This window comes from Lepidochelys olivacea (assembly GCF_965140295.1).
Source record: "Lepidochelys olivacea isolate rLepOli2 genome assembly, chromosome: 3".
Lineage (NCBI taxonomy): Eukaryota > Metazoa > Chordata > Testudines > Cheloniidae > Lepidochelys > Lepidochelys olivacea.
The window spans coordinates 64,172,220-64,189,748 of NC_140413.1; positions in this window are offsets into that span (position 1 = coordinate 64,172,220).

Here is a 17,529-nt window from a genome sequence, read left to right on the forward strand (position 1 = left end):
CTTCCCCCTTTACAGAGTCCTAGAGCCCAGGCTCCAGCTGAGCCCAAACAGTTACACCGGTATTTCTCAAACTAGGGTCCGTGGAGCCCTCGGGGGCTTTGAGGCTACTCCAGGGGGCCAGCGGGCTCCTCCAATCAACTCCTCCCCCTCCGTCCCAGCACCTCCTGCACACTGGGGAACAGCTGTTCAGCTGCATGCAGGAGGTGCTGGGGGGGGATGGGGAAGAGCAAGGATGGGGCACGCTTGGCGATGGGGGTGGAATCACCTCCAGGGCCGCCATCCCTGCTGATCAACTCCTCCCCCTCCCTCTCAGTGCCTCATTCATGCTGGGGAACAGCTGTTCCCCGGCCTGCAAGAGACACTGGGAGGGAGGCGGAGGAGTGGGCACAGGCACACTCAGGGGAGGAGGTGGAAAGAGGGGGGGAAAAGATGGGCAGGGGTGGGGTCTTAGGAGAAAAGGTGGAGTGGGGGTGGGATCTGGGGCTGAGCGGGGGCCTTGGGGGTCCACAAAATGTTTTAAATCAAAATGGGGGTCCTTGGGTTGCTAAAGTTTGAGAACGGCTGGTCTACACCACAATTAAAGCAGCCCCTTAGCCCGAGCCAGCTGGCACAGGCTAGTCACGGGTGCCTAATTGCAGTTTAGACATACCCTAAGTCCCATTGACTTAGGTGTGTCTGCAAATTTTACCCCCTAAACAGAGGGGACACAATTGGCATTGCTGAACAACTTCTTTTCCCAATGATTTCAACTGACATCAGAATCCTATTGACTTCTAAAAAAAATAAATAAAAGTGACATTTAAAATATCTAAAAATGGATTTAGAAGCCTAACTAACCAGCCTAAGTTGGAAATGTTTCACCTATATACCCACTTTCCCAAAGAATCATAGAATATCAGGGTTGGAAGGGACCTCAGGAGGTCATCTAGTCCAACCCCCTTGCTCAAAGCCGGACCAATCCCCAATTTTTGCCCCAGATCCCACAATGGCCCCCTCAAGGATTGAGCTCACAACCCTGGGTTTAGCAGGCTAATGCTCAAACCACTGAGCTATCCCTCCCCCCAAAGAAACATTTTACTCATTAAAAACTAAACAGGTAAGAGTCCAAAGAACAGCTAAGCACGTCTGTGAATTAGCGTGTCAGCCCAAGACTGCAGAACAACCTAACAAAAGAAAATGATAGACATTAAGGGGTCTCAGTAGATCACCTAGATCATCTGCGTGCAAGAGAAGGATTGTTCCTCACAATGTGTTCTTCATTGCTTTGTCCCGTCTAGTTTTAAATGTCTTAACAGATAGGACTTTCATCACTTCCCTTAGGAGACTATTCCCCACTCTAATCTAACAGGAAGAGACATGTTATTATTATTAAATTACGATATTATGTACAGTATCTCATGCTTCATGGGACAAAAAAGAAAATGTGAAGGACACTATTTTCGGCCAAAGAAAGAATGTACACGCTGTGTACTGTACTTTCTATAAAAACCGATAAAAAGACAACTGCACTATTGAGACTTAAAAATGTGACACTGATAAGCATCCTTCCCCAACATTCATTCACCCCTGTTTTTATTTCAGCTAGAACAGTTTGTTTTCTCTTGCTCTTGTAATGTTCATTTGACCTGTGTGTTTGAACAGAGTCCAGCATGGCAACCATTATCACTGTGTGAGGCATTGTAACTTCTAGTTCCATGGGCCCTGCCTGGACTGGTTTGCAATAAGACTAGAAAGCACTGAAGAAGGAAAGTTTTTTTGTTTCTTTTATTTTTTTGGCAATGACTATGTTTAAACATTATGACTCAGAGCACCGGGGGATCAATAAAAACACATTTATCTCTCCAGTTCCTTAAAATGAACTCTAAGCCTAGTTTCTAAAACTTCCTGCTTGTGAGAGAGTGGGAAGATATTCCCAAGCAGTGGTGAAAAAGCCCACAGGGTTTAAAGTAATTAATTAATTCCAAATTGGAGACCAAAATTAAGTTTAGTTTTTCTGCCTGTTTAAAATAATGATCAATTATTTTCAGAAAACTATTATGTATTACCCAGAATGTGTGAAATGTTTGTGAGAACATGCTCTAAATTACAAAAATGTTTTTGTTAAAGAAAAAAACATTGATCCAATTAATAAATTGTTCAGAAAAATACATAAACTAGTTGATGAAAACCACTGGCCTTTTATATCCTTCCCCAGCTTTCAGAATAAGAAATAAGGGTTGCCTCAAGAAAAGCTTGGGATCCCTATGAAGTCATTCATTTGGGGACCACTTATAGTGAGAATCAAGTGGCTACTGTACCCTAAGTAATTCTCTGCTACCGTACTTAAGTAATTCATTCTGAATTAGAGCAATAACAACCATCATTGGGTTTTTGACACTTGCAGCTGATGGAGCAATCCCTAAAAGTTACATACTGGAAGTATTAGACTGAGCCTCTCGTTGCATATAACCAAAGCAAGGGCCAACCTGAAGTGAAGGTTTCAATACTCACCCTTTTGGGGTGAGTGAGTATCAAACAACCAACTATTGTTCTATCAAAAGTAATAGTTTGTTACCTTGCTAATGTTGACATTAACTTTGACACATTAACACCAAGGGTAGATGTCAGCACCATATGTATTTGGATCTCAACCATTCCCCTGACCTAGAAGGTGGCTTACTACTAGAGCTGTTTCCATTCTGTGGGAAATGCCAACATTCTGAAATCTGTTTTCATTGTGAATTGGAAGGAAAAGAGACTAAATTTCCTGCAAAAGGTAAATTCTGAAAAATTTGGACTTGGTACCATCAGAACATTTTGGTTTTATAATGTTACATCCTTTCAATGATGTCAAAACATAATACAATAAAATATTGATAATATTAAATAATTTAAATTGTATTCATATAGTGTAATATTTAGTATATAAAAATATTTCAACATTATGGAACTGAAACAAAGTCAAAATGATTTAGACATTTTACTGTAGAATGCTGTCAAAACCAACATATTCCTGCAAAACATTTTGATTTTGATGAAAATTCATTTTCTGAAAACAAAAAGGGGGCCTCTGGACATGGACCTTATCTCTAGCCTGGGACACAACCCACAGATGTCATGATCTCTGCTCCATCAACCTAACTCAGCAGTAAAACAGGTCTCATCTTGACATCCAGGATATATGTGCGAGCTCAACCCTCCACAAGCCAGGAGCCTGCAGGGGATAGCACAGCAGATATCTACTTTGATCTGAGCCTCATCTCCAGCCCTTTAGAGCCAGGCAGGTGATTTTAGAGCAGTGGAATAGCCTCTACCGTAACTCAGGAACAGAATTCCATTCTATTATCATGGTCAATTCCAGCAGCACTGCCTTGAACTGATCATTGCTTTGGAAGCCTGTCAACTGTTAACAAAAAACAGGAGGACTTGTGGCACCTTAGAAACTAACCAATTTATTTGTGCTTTTGTGAGCTACAGCTCACTTCATCGGATGCATTCAGTGGAAAATACAGTGAGGAGATTTAAATACACACAGAACATGAAAAAATGGGTGTTATCATACACCGTTAACAGTGCATGTAGAGCGCCTTCCTCCTTTTACTCATCCTCCATATGGTGAACTCATTCCTACAGGGCATGTGTGCACAATTATACTTATAAACCTGGCCTCACCCCCCCCACATACTTTTCATCTCCCACCAACTCAGAGGTCCCCATAACTGCAGGCTTTTGTAAAATAATCCTGAGTAAAAAATATAGAACACTACTTTTCAGAAATGTGTGCGTTTAAAACATTGTATAAAATATTCAATTTGCAAATACCTAGAGGATGAAGGGGTAATCAGTAGCAGCCAGCATGGATTCACCAAGAACAAATCATGCCAAAACAGCTCGATTTCCACGGCATGCATCCGATGAAGTGAGCTGTAGCTCACGAAAGCTCATGCTCAAATAAATTGGTTAGTCTCTAAGGTGCCACAAGTACTCCTTTTCTTTGTCAGGGTATCTGATTTGGTGGATAGCGGGAATGCAGTGGACATATCTGGACTTCAGCAGGGCTTTTGACACAGTCCCACATGACATTCTGATTAGTAAACTGGAGAAATGCAAGTTAGACAGAGCTACCATTAAGTGGATGCATAATTGGTAAAACAACCGCAAACAAAGAGTAATTATTAATGGAATGTCTTTGGATTGGAGGGAGGTGTCAAGTGGGGCTCTACAGGGGTCTGTTCTGGGCCTGGTTTGTTTAACATCTTTATTAATGACCTGGTGTCAGTATAGAGAGCATACTGCTCAAATCTGCAGCTGCCCCAAAGCTGGAGGGGGGTTGCCAATACTTTGGAGGAGAGAGCTGAAATTCAGAGGGATCTTGACAAATTGGAGAACTGGGCTTTAGACAACAAAATGAAACTCAACAAAGACAAATGCAAGGTGCTACACTTAGGGAAGAAAAACCAAATGCACAAATACAGAATGGGGGGAAACTGACTTGGCAGCAGGACTGCTAAGAAGGATTTGGGAGTTGTGGTGGATCACAGCCTCCACATGAGTCAGCAATGCAATGCTGTTGCAAAACGAGCAAAAGCAATTTTCGGTTGTATTAACAGAGGCATAGCATGCAAGTCACAGGAGGGGATAGCACCACTCCACTCGGTACTGGTTAGGCCTCAGCTAGAGTACTGTGTCCAATTTTGGTCACCAATGTATAGAAAGGATGTAGAGAAACTAGAAAGCATCCAGAAGCGAGTGACAAAGATGATCAACAGGATGGAATGCAAGCCATAGGAGCAAAGGCTGAAGGAACTGGGTGTGTTTAGTTTGGAAAAGAAAAGATTAAGGGAGGATATGATAGCAGTCTTCAGATAATTGAAAGGCTGCCACAAGAAAGGTGGAGAAAAATCTCTCTTGCCACAGAGGACAGGACAAGAGGCAATGGTTCAAACTACAGTATATGAGCTTCAGATTAAGTCTCAGGGAAAACTTCCTAACTGTAAGAACAGTAGGACAATAGAACAGACTGCTGAGGGAGATTGTGCAAGGTTTTCAAAAGGAAGCTGGATAGCCATCTGTCTTTGATGGTTTAGACACAACAAAGCCTGCATCTTGGCAGGGGGTTAGACTAGATGACCCTGGCAATCCCTTCTAACCCTATGATTCTAAACAACTTAATCCCAACTCAATCACTGGGGGTAAAGTTGAACAAATTTTCTCCTCATGGAATAACCACAAAATTATGGATCCTTTCTAGAGCTGTCAAGCATTAAAAAAAGTAATCATGATTAATCGCATGGTTAAAAAAAATCATGATTAATTGTGCTGTTAAACAATAATAGAATAATATTTATATAAATATTTTTGGATGTTTTCCACATTTTCAAATATATTGATCTCAATTACAACACAGAATACAAAGTGTACAGTACTCACTTTATATTTATTTTTATTATAAATATTGCACTGTAAAAATAAAAGAAATTGTATTTCTCAGTTCACTTAATACAAGTACTGTAGTGCAATCTCTTTATCATGAAAGTTGAACTTACAAATGTAGAATTATGTACAAAAAATAACTGCATTCAAAAATAAAACAATGGAAAACTTTAGAGCCTATAAGTCCACTCAGTTCTACTTCTTGTTCAGCCAATCACTCAGACAAACAAGTCTGTTTTCATTTGCAGGAGATAATGCTGCCCACTTCTTGTTTACAATGTCACCTGAAAGTGAGAACAGGTGTTCTTATGACACTGTTGTAGTCGGCATTGCAAGATGTTTACGTGCCAGATGTGCCTAAGATTCATATGTCATGCTTCAATCACCATTCCAGAGGACATGCATCCATGCTGATGACAGGTTCTGCTCGATAACGATCCAAGCAGTGCAGACCAACACATGTTCAATTTCATCATCTGAGTCAGATGCCACGAGCAGAAGATTGATTTTCTTTTTTGGTGGTTCGGGTTCTGTAGTTTTCGCATTAGAGTGTTGCTCTTCTAAGACTTCTGAAAGCATGCTCCACCCCCCGTCCTGATCAGATTTTGGAAGACACTTCAGATTCTTAAACCTTGGGTCGAGTGCTGTAGCTATCTTTAGAAATCTCACATTGGTACCTTCTTTGCTTTTTGTCAAATCTTCAGTGAAAGTGTTCTTAAAATGAACAACTGGGTCATCATCTGAGACTGCTATAACATGAAATATATGGCAGAATGCAGGTAAAACACAGAACAGGAGACACACAATTCTCCCCCAAAGGAGTTCAGTCACAAATTTAATTAACACATTTTTTTAATGAGCATCATCAGCATGGAAGCATGTCCTCTGGAATGGTGGCCAAAGCATGAAGGGGCATATGAATGTTTAGCATATTTGGCACATAAATACCGTGCAATGCCGGTTACAAAAATGCCATGCAAACATCTGTTCTCACTTTCAGGTGACGTAAATAAAAAGTGGGCAGTATTATCTCCCATAAATGTAAACAAACTTGTTTGTCTTAATGATTGGCTGAACAAGAAGTAGGACTGAGTGGACTTGTTGGCTCTAAATTTTTACATTGTTTTGTTCTTGAGTGAAGTTATCTAACAAAAAAAATCTACATTTACAAGTCGCACTTTCATGACAAAGAGATTGCACTACAGTACTTGTATGAGGTGAACTGAAAAATACTTTTTGTTTTATCATTTTTATGGGGCAAAATTTTTTGCTTTGTATTCGGTGTTGTAATTAAAATCAATATATTTGAAAATGTAAAAACATCCAAAATATTTAATAAATTTCAATTGACATTCTATTGCTTAACAGTGCGATTAACACTGCAATTAATCACAATTAATCTTTTTAATTGTGATAAATTTTTTAAATTAATTGTGTGAGTTAACTGCAATTAATTGACAGCCCTAACCCTTACCCAGATCTATTTTTCCAAAAAAAAAAATTATTAAATTTTGTGCAAGTGTTTAACAATGAATTGATCACCAAGGGTTTTCTGTGAGTATTCAGTATTTGGCAGTCAAGATGTTTTGGTTAGCTGAGATTAAGTCAGATGGTATTGTTATTTGACTGACTGACACCAGTGGCACACACATACTCACATATGCTAATATAAAAATAGTTAACAACATTCATTTCCTTAAACATTGGCTTCTTTAAGTCTCAACTGCATAAACGCTTGTGGAGAGTAAACACAAAATGGGTGGGAAAGCACATTCACTTAAATATTTGAACAAATATTCGCAGTAATGCTTTTGTGCTATTTACCCAGTTCTAACGGGGAAGGAGCCAAAACAAACTTGTCTTCTAAAGTGCCCTGCATGCAGTTAAGAAGAATAAAAGTACCCAAATCCATCCACGAGACTAAGGGTATGTCAGCAATCTACACAGCAAAAACAGATCCGCAGCAGCAAGTCTCAGGATATATCTACACTGCAATTTAAAGCCCGCGGATGGCCCATGCCAAACTCATGGCGCTCAGGCTAAGGGGTTGTAAATGCAGTGTGGACATTTGGGTTTGGGCTTGAGCCTGGGCTCTAGGTCCTGCAAGGTGAGAGGCTCCCAGAGCTTGGGCTGCAGCCCAAGCCAGAACATCTACACCACAATTAAACAGCCCCACAAGCCTGAGTCAGTTGGCATGGGCTAGCTGCAGGTGTCTAACTGCAGTGTAGACATGCCTCAGAGCCTGGGTCAACTGACTCAGGCTTGTGGGTCTCACTCTGTGGGGCTAAAACTATTTGCCTAGACATACAGACTCATGCTGGAGCCAAACTCCAAAACCCAGAAATGGGAGAGGGTCTCAGAGCCCAGGCTGCAGCCCAAATGTCAACATTTGCACTGCTGGTTTTAGCCCCACGGTGCAAGCCCTTGGAGCCTGAGTCAGTTGACCCAGGCTCTGAGACTCGCTGTTGCAGGGATTTGTTTGCTGGGTAGACATACCTTCAGCTGCAAACACATAAGAATTAGCCACATCAGTTTCCCACAGCTGTCATTGCAAAGCACCACAGGCAGCAGAGAAAAGTGCAAGATAGGGACAGGAGCTATGGCATTTCATGGAAGAAAAGAGTATTGTAAGGAAGATGCAGTCACAACAGTTCGACATTAGCAACAGTCCCAGCCAAGGCAACTGAGAAATCCCCCTAAACTATAGGAAGGCAGAATTAGGCCTAAGATCCCGAAAGGAAAGTTGGGAGAGAACATATTCTGAATTTAGTAGAATTACTCTGAATTTATTCTATTGTAACTGAAAACAGAATAAGGCCCAGAAGCTCATGGAGGGCAGCCAAAGGAATTGTTGGCCTCATGAGTTAAAGCTGTAGGTGGTAACAGGAAAATTAAGAAACAAAGAGACCCTCATCTGGCCATGATTCTATCAGCTAATGCAGCCCACCAAGTAAATGGCAGTAGGATTACAAGATTTAAAGGGCTGTTCTTCACCGGAGCTCAAGACTCTGTCAAACAGTGTTACAATTCTAGCATATCAGGTTTTTCAAACAATGACATTTAATGTGCCAAACTATAGAATTAAAAGGGGTGTTCCCATCATAAATGCAGTTCTCTGTCATTCCCACTGCATCATATTAGATTACTGGGTGAGAGATGAAGGAGTAGTGTTTATTTAAATTACATCTTCTCCATAGTTTGTTTGCAGTCTATAGTTGACTAGAGAAGGGAGGTGCTGACGTTCTGTGGTTGGGTGGGTTGCGGGCACTGGTATCACATAGCAGCATCATGGGAGATGCGTCAACAGTACAATTCGGGGAAGTGAGCCCAGAGACAGCAGAATTTATGCCATGTGGTTCCTATTCCACAGGCTCCCACAGTAGGTCTTTGCAAGCCTTGATCGTCACTACATAAAAGAGGCGTTCGAAACTCGAATTAACTAACTCAAAGTAAAATTTTAGTGAAGACATGGGTTTGTAGTTTTCCCACAAATTAGCAGCTCACATAAAAGTCCAGACTTGCTCATAAATCTTTAACGCAACATGCTAACTCATGTGAAAACTACAAACCCTTGTTTTCACTAGGATTTTACCTCAAGTTAGCGAACTTGAGTTAAGAACACATTTTTTTTTCTTTTTGGTGTGTGTGTGTTTTGTAGTGTAGATAAGGTCCAAGGTTCAACAGAACTGCCAATGGAATCCCACACAAACTGAAATAGATACAGGTAAACATTAGGGTGGCCAGATATAAAACTATTGAGATTCACAGTGTTTTCATGGACTAACTTATTGAATAATAAGAGTATAGCAGTAGGAACATACTACTGACCACCTGACCAGGATGGTGATGGTGACTGTGAAATGCTTAGGGACATTACAGAGGCTACAAAAACAGAAAACTCAATAACAATGGAGGGTTTCAGCTATCCCCATATTAACTGAGTGCATGTCACCTCCGGATGTGATGCAGCGATAAAATTTCTAGACCCCAAAAATGACTGCTTCTTGGAGCAGTTAGTCCTGGAACCCACAAGGAGAGAGGCAATGCTTGATTTAGTCCTAAGTGGAGCACAAGATCTGGTCCAAGAGGTGAATATAGCTGAACCACTCAGTAATAGCAACCTTAATATAATTAAATTTAACATCCTTGGTGGGGGAAATACCAGAGAAGCCCACCACAGTAACATTTAACTTCTAAAGGGGGAACTACACAAAAATGGGAAAGCTAGTTAAACAGAAATTAAAAGGAACAGTCACAAGAGTAAATGCGTACAAGCACATGGAAAATTTTTAATCACACCATAATAGAGGCTCAAACTAAATGTACAATCCCAAATTTAAAAAAAAAACAGTAAAAACACCCCCAAAATGCCACCATGGCTAACCAGAGAGAAAGAGGTGGTTAGGCACAAAAATACATCCTTTAAAAACTGGAAGCCAAATTCTACTCAGGAAAACAGAAAGGAGCATAAACTCTGGCAAGTCAAGTGTAAAAGTATAATTAAGCAGGCCAAAAAAGAATTTGAAGAGCAACTAGCAAAAGACACAAAAACTAACAGCAATGTTTTTTAAGTACATCAGAAGCAGGAAGCCTGCCAAACAATCAGTGAGGTCACTAAATGATCCACGTGTTAAAAGAATACGCAAGGAACACAAGGCCAGTGTGGAGAAGCTAAATGAATTTTTTGCACCAGTCTTCACTGCAGAGGATGTGAGGGAGATTCCCACACCTGAGCCATTCTATTTAGATGACAAATCTGAGGAACTGTCCCAGATTAAAGTGTCAATAGAGGAGGTTTTTGGCACAACTGATAAATTAAGCAGTAATAAGTCACCAGGACCAGACGGTATTCACCGAAGAGTTCGAAGGGAACTCAGGTATGACAGTACACAACTACTAACTGGTATGTAGCTTATCACTTAAATCACCCTCTGTACCAGATAACTAGAGGATTGCTAATGTAATGCCATTTTTTTAAAAAGGCTCCAGAGGCGATCTTGGCTATTACAGGCCAGTAAGCCTAACTTCACTATCAGGCAAATTGGTTGAAACTATAGTAGAGAACAGAATTATCAGATACATAAATGAACACAATATGTTAAGGAAGCATCAACAAGGCTTTTTTGCCATGAGAAGTCATGCCTCACAAATCTACTAGAATTCTTTGAGTGGGTCAACAAATGAGTACAAGGGTGATACAATGGATATAGCGTACCTGGACTTTCAGAAAGCATTTGACAAGGTCCCTCCCTGAAGGTTCTTAAGAAAAGTAAGCAGTCATGGGATAAGAGAGAAGGTACTCTCACAGATCACTAACTGGTTAAAAGATAGGAAACAAAGGGTAGGAATAAATGGTCAGTTTTCACAGTGGAGGGAGGTAAATAGGGGATCCCCCAAGGATCTGTACTGGGACCTATGCTGTTCAACATATTCATATATAATCTGGAAAAAGGGGTATACAGCAAAGTTTGCAGACAATACAAAATTACTCAAGATAGTTAAGTCGAAAGCAGATTGCAAAGAATTACAAAGAGATTGGGTGACTAAGCAACAAAATGGCAGATGAAATTCAATGTTGATAAATGCAAAGCAATGCAGATTGGAAAACATAATCTAACTATACATACAGAATGATGGGGTCTAAATTAGCTGTTACTACTCAAGAAAGATCTAGGTGCCATTATGAATAGTTCTCTGAAAAAATATATGTTCAGCATGCAATGGCAGTCAAAAAAAGCTAACAGAATGTTAGGCAAGGGATAGATAATACTACAGAAAATATCATAATGGCACTATACAAATCCACGGGACATTCACACCTTGAATACTGCATATAATTCTAGTTGCCTCATCTCAAAAAAGATACATTAGAAATGGAAAAAGTAGAGATTAGGCAACAGAAATTATTAGGGGTATGGAACAACTTCCATATGAGAAGAGATTAAAAACACTGGAAAGCAAAGACTAAGGGGAGATATGATAGAGATCTATAAAATCATGAATGATGTGAAGAAAGTAGATAGGGAAGCGTTATTTACCTCTTAACATAACAGAAGAATCAGTGGTCACCCCATGAAATTAATAGGCAGCAGGTTTAAAACAAATTAAACATAAGGAAGTACTTCTCTGAATGCAGAGGTAACCTGTGGAACTCATTGCTAAGGGATGTTGTAATGGTCAAAAGTATAAGCGGGTTCAAAAAATAATTCAATAAGTTCATGGAGGATAGGTCCATCAAGGGCTATGAGCCAAGATGGTCATGGATACAATCCCATGCTCTGGGTGTCCCTAAATCTCTGACTGCCAGACTGGGACTAGACAATAGGGAATTGATCACTTGATAATTACCTTGTTCTGTTCATTCCCTCTGAAGCATCTGGCGCTGGCCACTGTCAGAAGAAAGAAAAGGAGGACTTGTGGCACCTTAGAGACTAACAAATTTATTTGAGCATAAGCTTTCATGAGCTACAGCTCACTTCATCGGATGCATTCAGTGGAAAATACAGTGGGGAGATTTATATACAAAGAGAACATGAAACAATGGGTGTTACCATACACACTGTAACGAGAGTGATCTCTTAAGATGAGCTATTACCAGCAGGAGAGTGGGGGGGGGGGGGAACCTTTTGTAGTGATAATCAAGGTGGGCCATTTCCAGCAGTTGACAAGAACGTCTGAGGAACAGTGGGGGATAGAGGGGGGGAAATAAACAAGGGGAACTAGTTTTACTTTGTGTAATGACCCATCCACTCCCAGTCTCTATTCAAGCCTAAATTAATTGTATCCAGTTTGTAAATTAATTCCAAATCAGCAGTCTCTCATTAGAATCTGTTTTTGAAGTTTTTTTTCTTGAAGAATTGCAACTTTTAGGTCTGTAATCTAATGACCAACATGTTTGGTATGCAGCCCTCTATCTGGCATTCATCCAAATAGCTGTTACTTTCAGGAAGACCCTTGCCTAAGAATGCTATTGGAATACTACCCAATTTAGGACTTTGGACCAAGGACCCTCAGCTGAGAGAACTCCTTTCTTGAAATCCTGAGAATCAATAATCTATAGAATAACAACTCCCTGATGAGGGCTCTTGGTTGGCAAAGATATTTGGACCTCATGGCATCTAAAGACCTCACCCAGTTTAACTACAGACAGAGCATACGATGAGGATTGTTTGATTTTATCTTTGGGGCACATTTTAATCTGAGGAGGTTAGGATGACCCTTGGACTCTGGCCAGAACCTCTTCAGGTTCAATTTGAGGTTAGTCTGACTCCAATTCTACCTAATATAAATTCTAGCATCCATCTCTTTTTACCATGTCAGAATGTAAGGCACTATTGATATGACTGAGTGTCTCTGGAAAGGAGGAATTAAAATGACAGTGCTGTCTATTAAATTATAGATCTTGTAATAATTCCATTTCTTTGGCTACTGAAATTGATGCCATTTCCATCTGCCCCAACAATCCTCTTAAATATTTATCTTTATTCAGTTCTTTCTGGCTAAAACATCATCTCTATCTCCATATACTTTTCTACAATACAATGTAGAGATCATTTTAAGGGAATATTACACTGTGACATGTTAATTTTCTCCCTTCACTAGGGGATAAAGCACAAAAAGGTTCACCACATATAGCAGCAAACCTTGGCTATTTGTTTGCTAAGCAGGTGACATTTTTATTATGGAATCGTTCTATTCCAGTGACTTTATTTCTCTTATATGAAATTATTACGGATGTAGATGTTGACATTCTTTATGATGGATGTTGTTTGATGAAGCTATTCATTCTACCATCATGTAAAAGCTCACTGTCTGTCATGCTGTTTTCATAGAATGATGGGGTGTATAGGCCCACACAGGGGAACCAAGGGTATGGGCCCAGAATAGCCTGCCTACCCACACCTGCTGGGTATGCCCACAATAGAGCAGAGCTTAAAAGGGAGCAGCCCAGCTTAGTCAGGGTGGACAGGACAAGGGAGCAGTCCTTTGCTGGTAGCTCCTGCAGAGGGATGCAAGAGCTCCACACTGCCTGGACCAGACCCTGCTGCAGAGCCACCGAAGGCCCCTGTGGAGATTGGGAATAGGTGGCTGGGATTGAAAGAGAAGAGCCTCCAAATCACTGTCGATGGGAATCCCCTTCCCCCCCATGACACTGGAGAACACATTAGGAAGTGACCCAGGGAGCAGGCTTGGTGGCATCCGCCTTCCAGATCCGCATATCTGACCGGCCAGTCATGGGGCCCTGGGATGTAATCCAATGGAGCAGGGAGGGCCTGGGTTCCCCTACCACCAGCTGTAGACAATTGCCACTAGGCAACGCTGCTGGGGCTCAGACATTGAACTCCCTCACAAATTCACAGATTCTCACTGCTGGGCAGCGTAGCCACAGACTCTTGCTGCTGAGCGGCACTGCTGAGCTCAGGCATCAAACCTGCCAACAACTGGTGGAGAACACAGGCAGAGACCCGGTCCCATTCGGAGGACAGCAGGCGTACCGGCAAACTGACCCAAGGGACACCACGGATGCAAAAAACCTGCTTAAACTGATGGTAAAGAGCCAACAGCAGCAGGTGGCTCAGCAACAGGGTCAGCTACTGCAATAGACAGCTGCCCAGCAGCTACTTCGAGAACCAGCAGCACAGCACCAGAAGCAACATGAACAGCTAATCCAGCACTTAGTGACATTCCTGCAGCCCCAGAGGACATCTAATGCCTTGGCACCAGAATCCTCAGGTAATATATCCCACCCCCCACACTTGGCCTGCCCATCAGGCATGAGAAAATGGGTCCTGAGGTTGACCCAGAAGCCTTCTCGCACACTTTGAGCAGATGGCGAACACAGTGTGCTGGCTGCCGGAACACTGGCCACCCTCGCCATTCCATATTTGACGGGACTCACCTAAGCTGCCTACAGGGGCCTAGATCCCATAGAGGCACTGGAGTATGTTAAAGTAAAAAACAGCCTTTTTGGGCTACATGGACCTCAACCCCAAGATACTCTGCCAACGATTCAGGAAGCAAAAGTATTCATGAGGAGCCCAGCCCTTGGTGGTGGTACAATGCCTGAAAGAACAGTGTTGCCACTGGCTAGACCCCGAGAAGCAGCCCGGAGTTTAAGTAGCAGAGGTTGCTGTGCTGGAGCAGTTCATACAGATTCTCCTGGCTGGAGCAAGAGAATGGGTGAAGCACCATCAACTGGCAGAGACCATAACCTTGATGGAGAATTTTGTGGCAGCAGAGGGCCCAGTCTCTCTGACACTTAGGATCAGGGCACCCAAACTCCAGACACCAATCTTTAGTAGAGGCCAGGCTAGTAGGAGAGGCCAAGCATTGCTGAACCAGTCACTCCTCTTCACGTCACCCCCACCCAAGGGCTGGAGGTCAGCCAACAAGGTGGAGCAGAGAAAGTGCAAGGTCCCCAAGAAGGAAGGTGTGTGCCGCCAGGAACTCCCACAACCCCAGAGGAGGAACAACCAACTATGACCCTGAAGGGGGAATGGTTTTGAGTGTGGACAGAAAGAACACTTTAGGCAGGAGTGCCTTTTTGTGGACTGCAGCTACGGACAGGCATGGATGGCCTGCTCCAGTGCTTGCAGATGAAGACAGCCAAGATGCTAATCCCAGTAGGGGGTCAACGAATCAGAGGTCACAGGCCTGGTAAACTCCAGATGCAGCCAAACAACCACACAAGAAAATGTAGTAGAGTCTCCCAACACATCAGGCACTCCCCTTTACCTCCAGTTCATATGCAAGGGATGTATGACCCTACCCCATGACAGAACTTCCATTGAGGGTAAGGGACCACATTGAGACTTGCCAGGTAGGGTTATTAGCCATCCTGACCTACGCTGTGATGTTAGGGCAAGACCGGAAATATTTAGGGGAGGTCCTGAAATGGTGGAGCAGAGATCCCCCCCCCACCCACCAGTGGAAATCAGCCTAGTCCCAAAAGCAAGGGGGCAGATCCCCCTGACAGCCAAGTCCCAGGAAAAGATGGCCTTCCTTATCCCATTTGGACTATACCGATTTGTGACTATGCCATTCAGCTTCCACAGAATGGCAACCACCTTTCAGCAGCTGATGGATCCTTGAGAAGGCAAGACTTACAGCAAACCTGGTCACATGCCTCCTAGGACAGAGAGAAGTGATAGATCTCTTCTGCACTGTGGGGTAGGGCTGGCTGCACCTCCTGGTGGACAAAGTCCAGATGCTGACAGATTGCCCAATACCATCAACCAAAAAGCAGGTACAACCTTTCCTAGGCCTGGCCAGCTATTACAGGCAGTTCATGCCCAACTTCACCACAATAGCTGTCCCCCTTACCAACCTGGTGAAAGGCACCAGTCCCAAGGAAGTGCAGTGGATAGAGGCCTGCAGCAGGGCCTTCAAAACCTTTAAGGACTGGCCAACCCACGGGCCAGTTCTCCTCCACCCAACTTTAGAAAGCAATTCATTCTGCAAACAGAAGTCTAAGAAGTGGAACTTGGGTCTGTGCTGCCCAAAGAGCTCGCGGGCAAAGAACATCCGATCCTAGATATAAATAGAAATCTGTTTCCTCGGGAGGTGAACTACTCAGCAATAGAGAAGGATCCCCTGGTAGTGAAATGGGCCATAGAGGCACTTTGGTATTATCTCCTAGGGAACTCCTTCTTACTCATTACAGACCACACTCCCTTCTGGAGGCTAGGTTTCAGAGTAACAGCCGTGTTAGTCTGTATTCGCAAAAAGAAAAGGAGTACTTGTGGCACCTTAGAGACTAACCAATTTATTTGAGCATAAGCTTTCTGGAGGCTAAACTCTACAAAAGACACTAATGCCTGGATCATGAGATGGTATCTTTCCCTACAACCCTATGACTTCCAGGTATTCCACCTCCCAGGAAAGGCACACAAGAATGATAATTTCTTTTCTGGGGATCATAGAATCATAGGACTGGAAGGGACCTGGAGACCTCACCTAGTCCAGTCCCCAGTACTCATGGCAGGACTAAGTATTATCTACACCATCCCTGGCAGGTGTTTGTCTAACTGGCTCTTAAAAATCTCCGATGATGGAGATCCCACAACCTCCCTAGGCAATTTACGCCAGTGCTTAATCACTCTGACAGTTAGGAAGCTTTTCCTAATGTCCAACCTAAACTGCCCTTGCTGCAATTTAAGCCCATTGATTCTTGTCCTATCCTCAGAGGTTAAGGAGAATAATTCTTCTCCCTCCTCCTTGTAACAACCTTTTATGTACTTGAAAACTATCATCATGTCCCCTCTCCGTTTCTCTTCTCTAGGTCAAACAAACCCTATTTTTTCAATCTTCTCTCATAGGTCATGTTTTCTAGAGCTTTAATCATTTTTGTTGCTCTTCTCTGGACTTCCTCCAATTTGTCCACATCTTTCCTGAAAAGTGGCACCCAGAACTGGACACAATACTCTAGTTAAGGCCTAATCAGAAATGAGTACAGCAGAAGAATTACTTCTTGTGTCTTGCTTACAACACTCCTGCTAATACATAAGAATGATGTTTGCTGTTTTTGCAAGTGTTATATGGTTGACTCATATATAGCTTGTGATCCACTATGACCCCCAGGCCCAGATCACTTTCTGCAGTACTCCTTCCTAGGCAGTCATTTCTAATTTTGTATGTGTGCAACTGATTGTTCCTTCCTAAGTGGAGTACTTTGCATTTGTCCTTATTGAATTTCATCCTATGGATGGAGAAGAGAGGCAGAAAGAAGACCTGTCCCTGGGTCTTAGCCTGAGGGGGAGGTTGTGGGATGGAGTGTACAGGTCCCATACCGGGGAACCAAGGGTTAACAAACAGCTCTGGACTCAGAAGGCCCTGCTCAGCTGCACCTGCTGGGCATGTTCACAATGGACACAGAGCTCAAAAGGGAATTGCCTAGCTCAGTCAGGACAGATAGCACAAGGAAGCAGTCCTGTACTGGTAGCTCCTGCAGAGCGGCTGCAGGAGCTCCATACTGCCTGGATCAGACCCTGCTGCAGAGCCACTGAAGACCCACGTAGAGAGGAGGGTCATGACTGAATGAGAAGAGCTTCTGGATCACTGTCAGTAAGAACCCATCCACACCCCATGAATTCATACCCTACCCCTGTTGTGACTTTG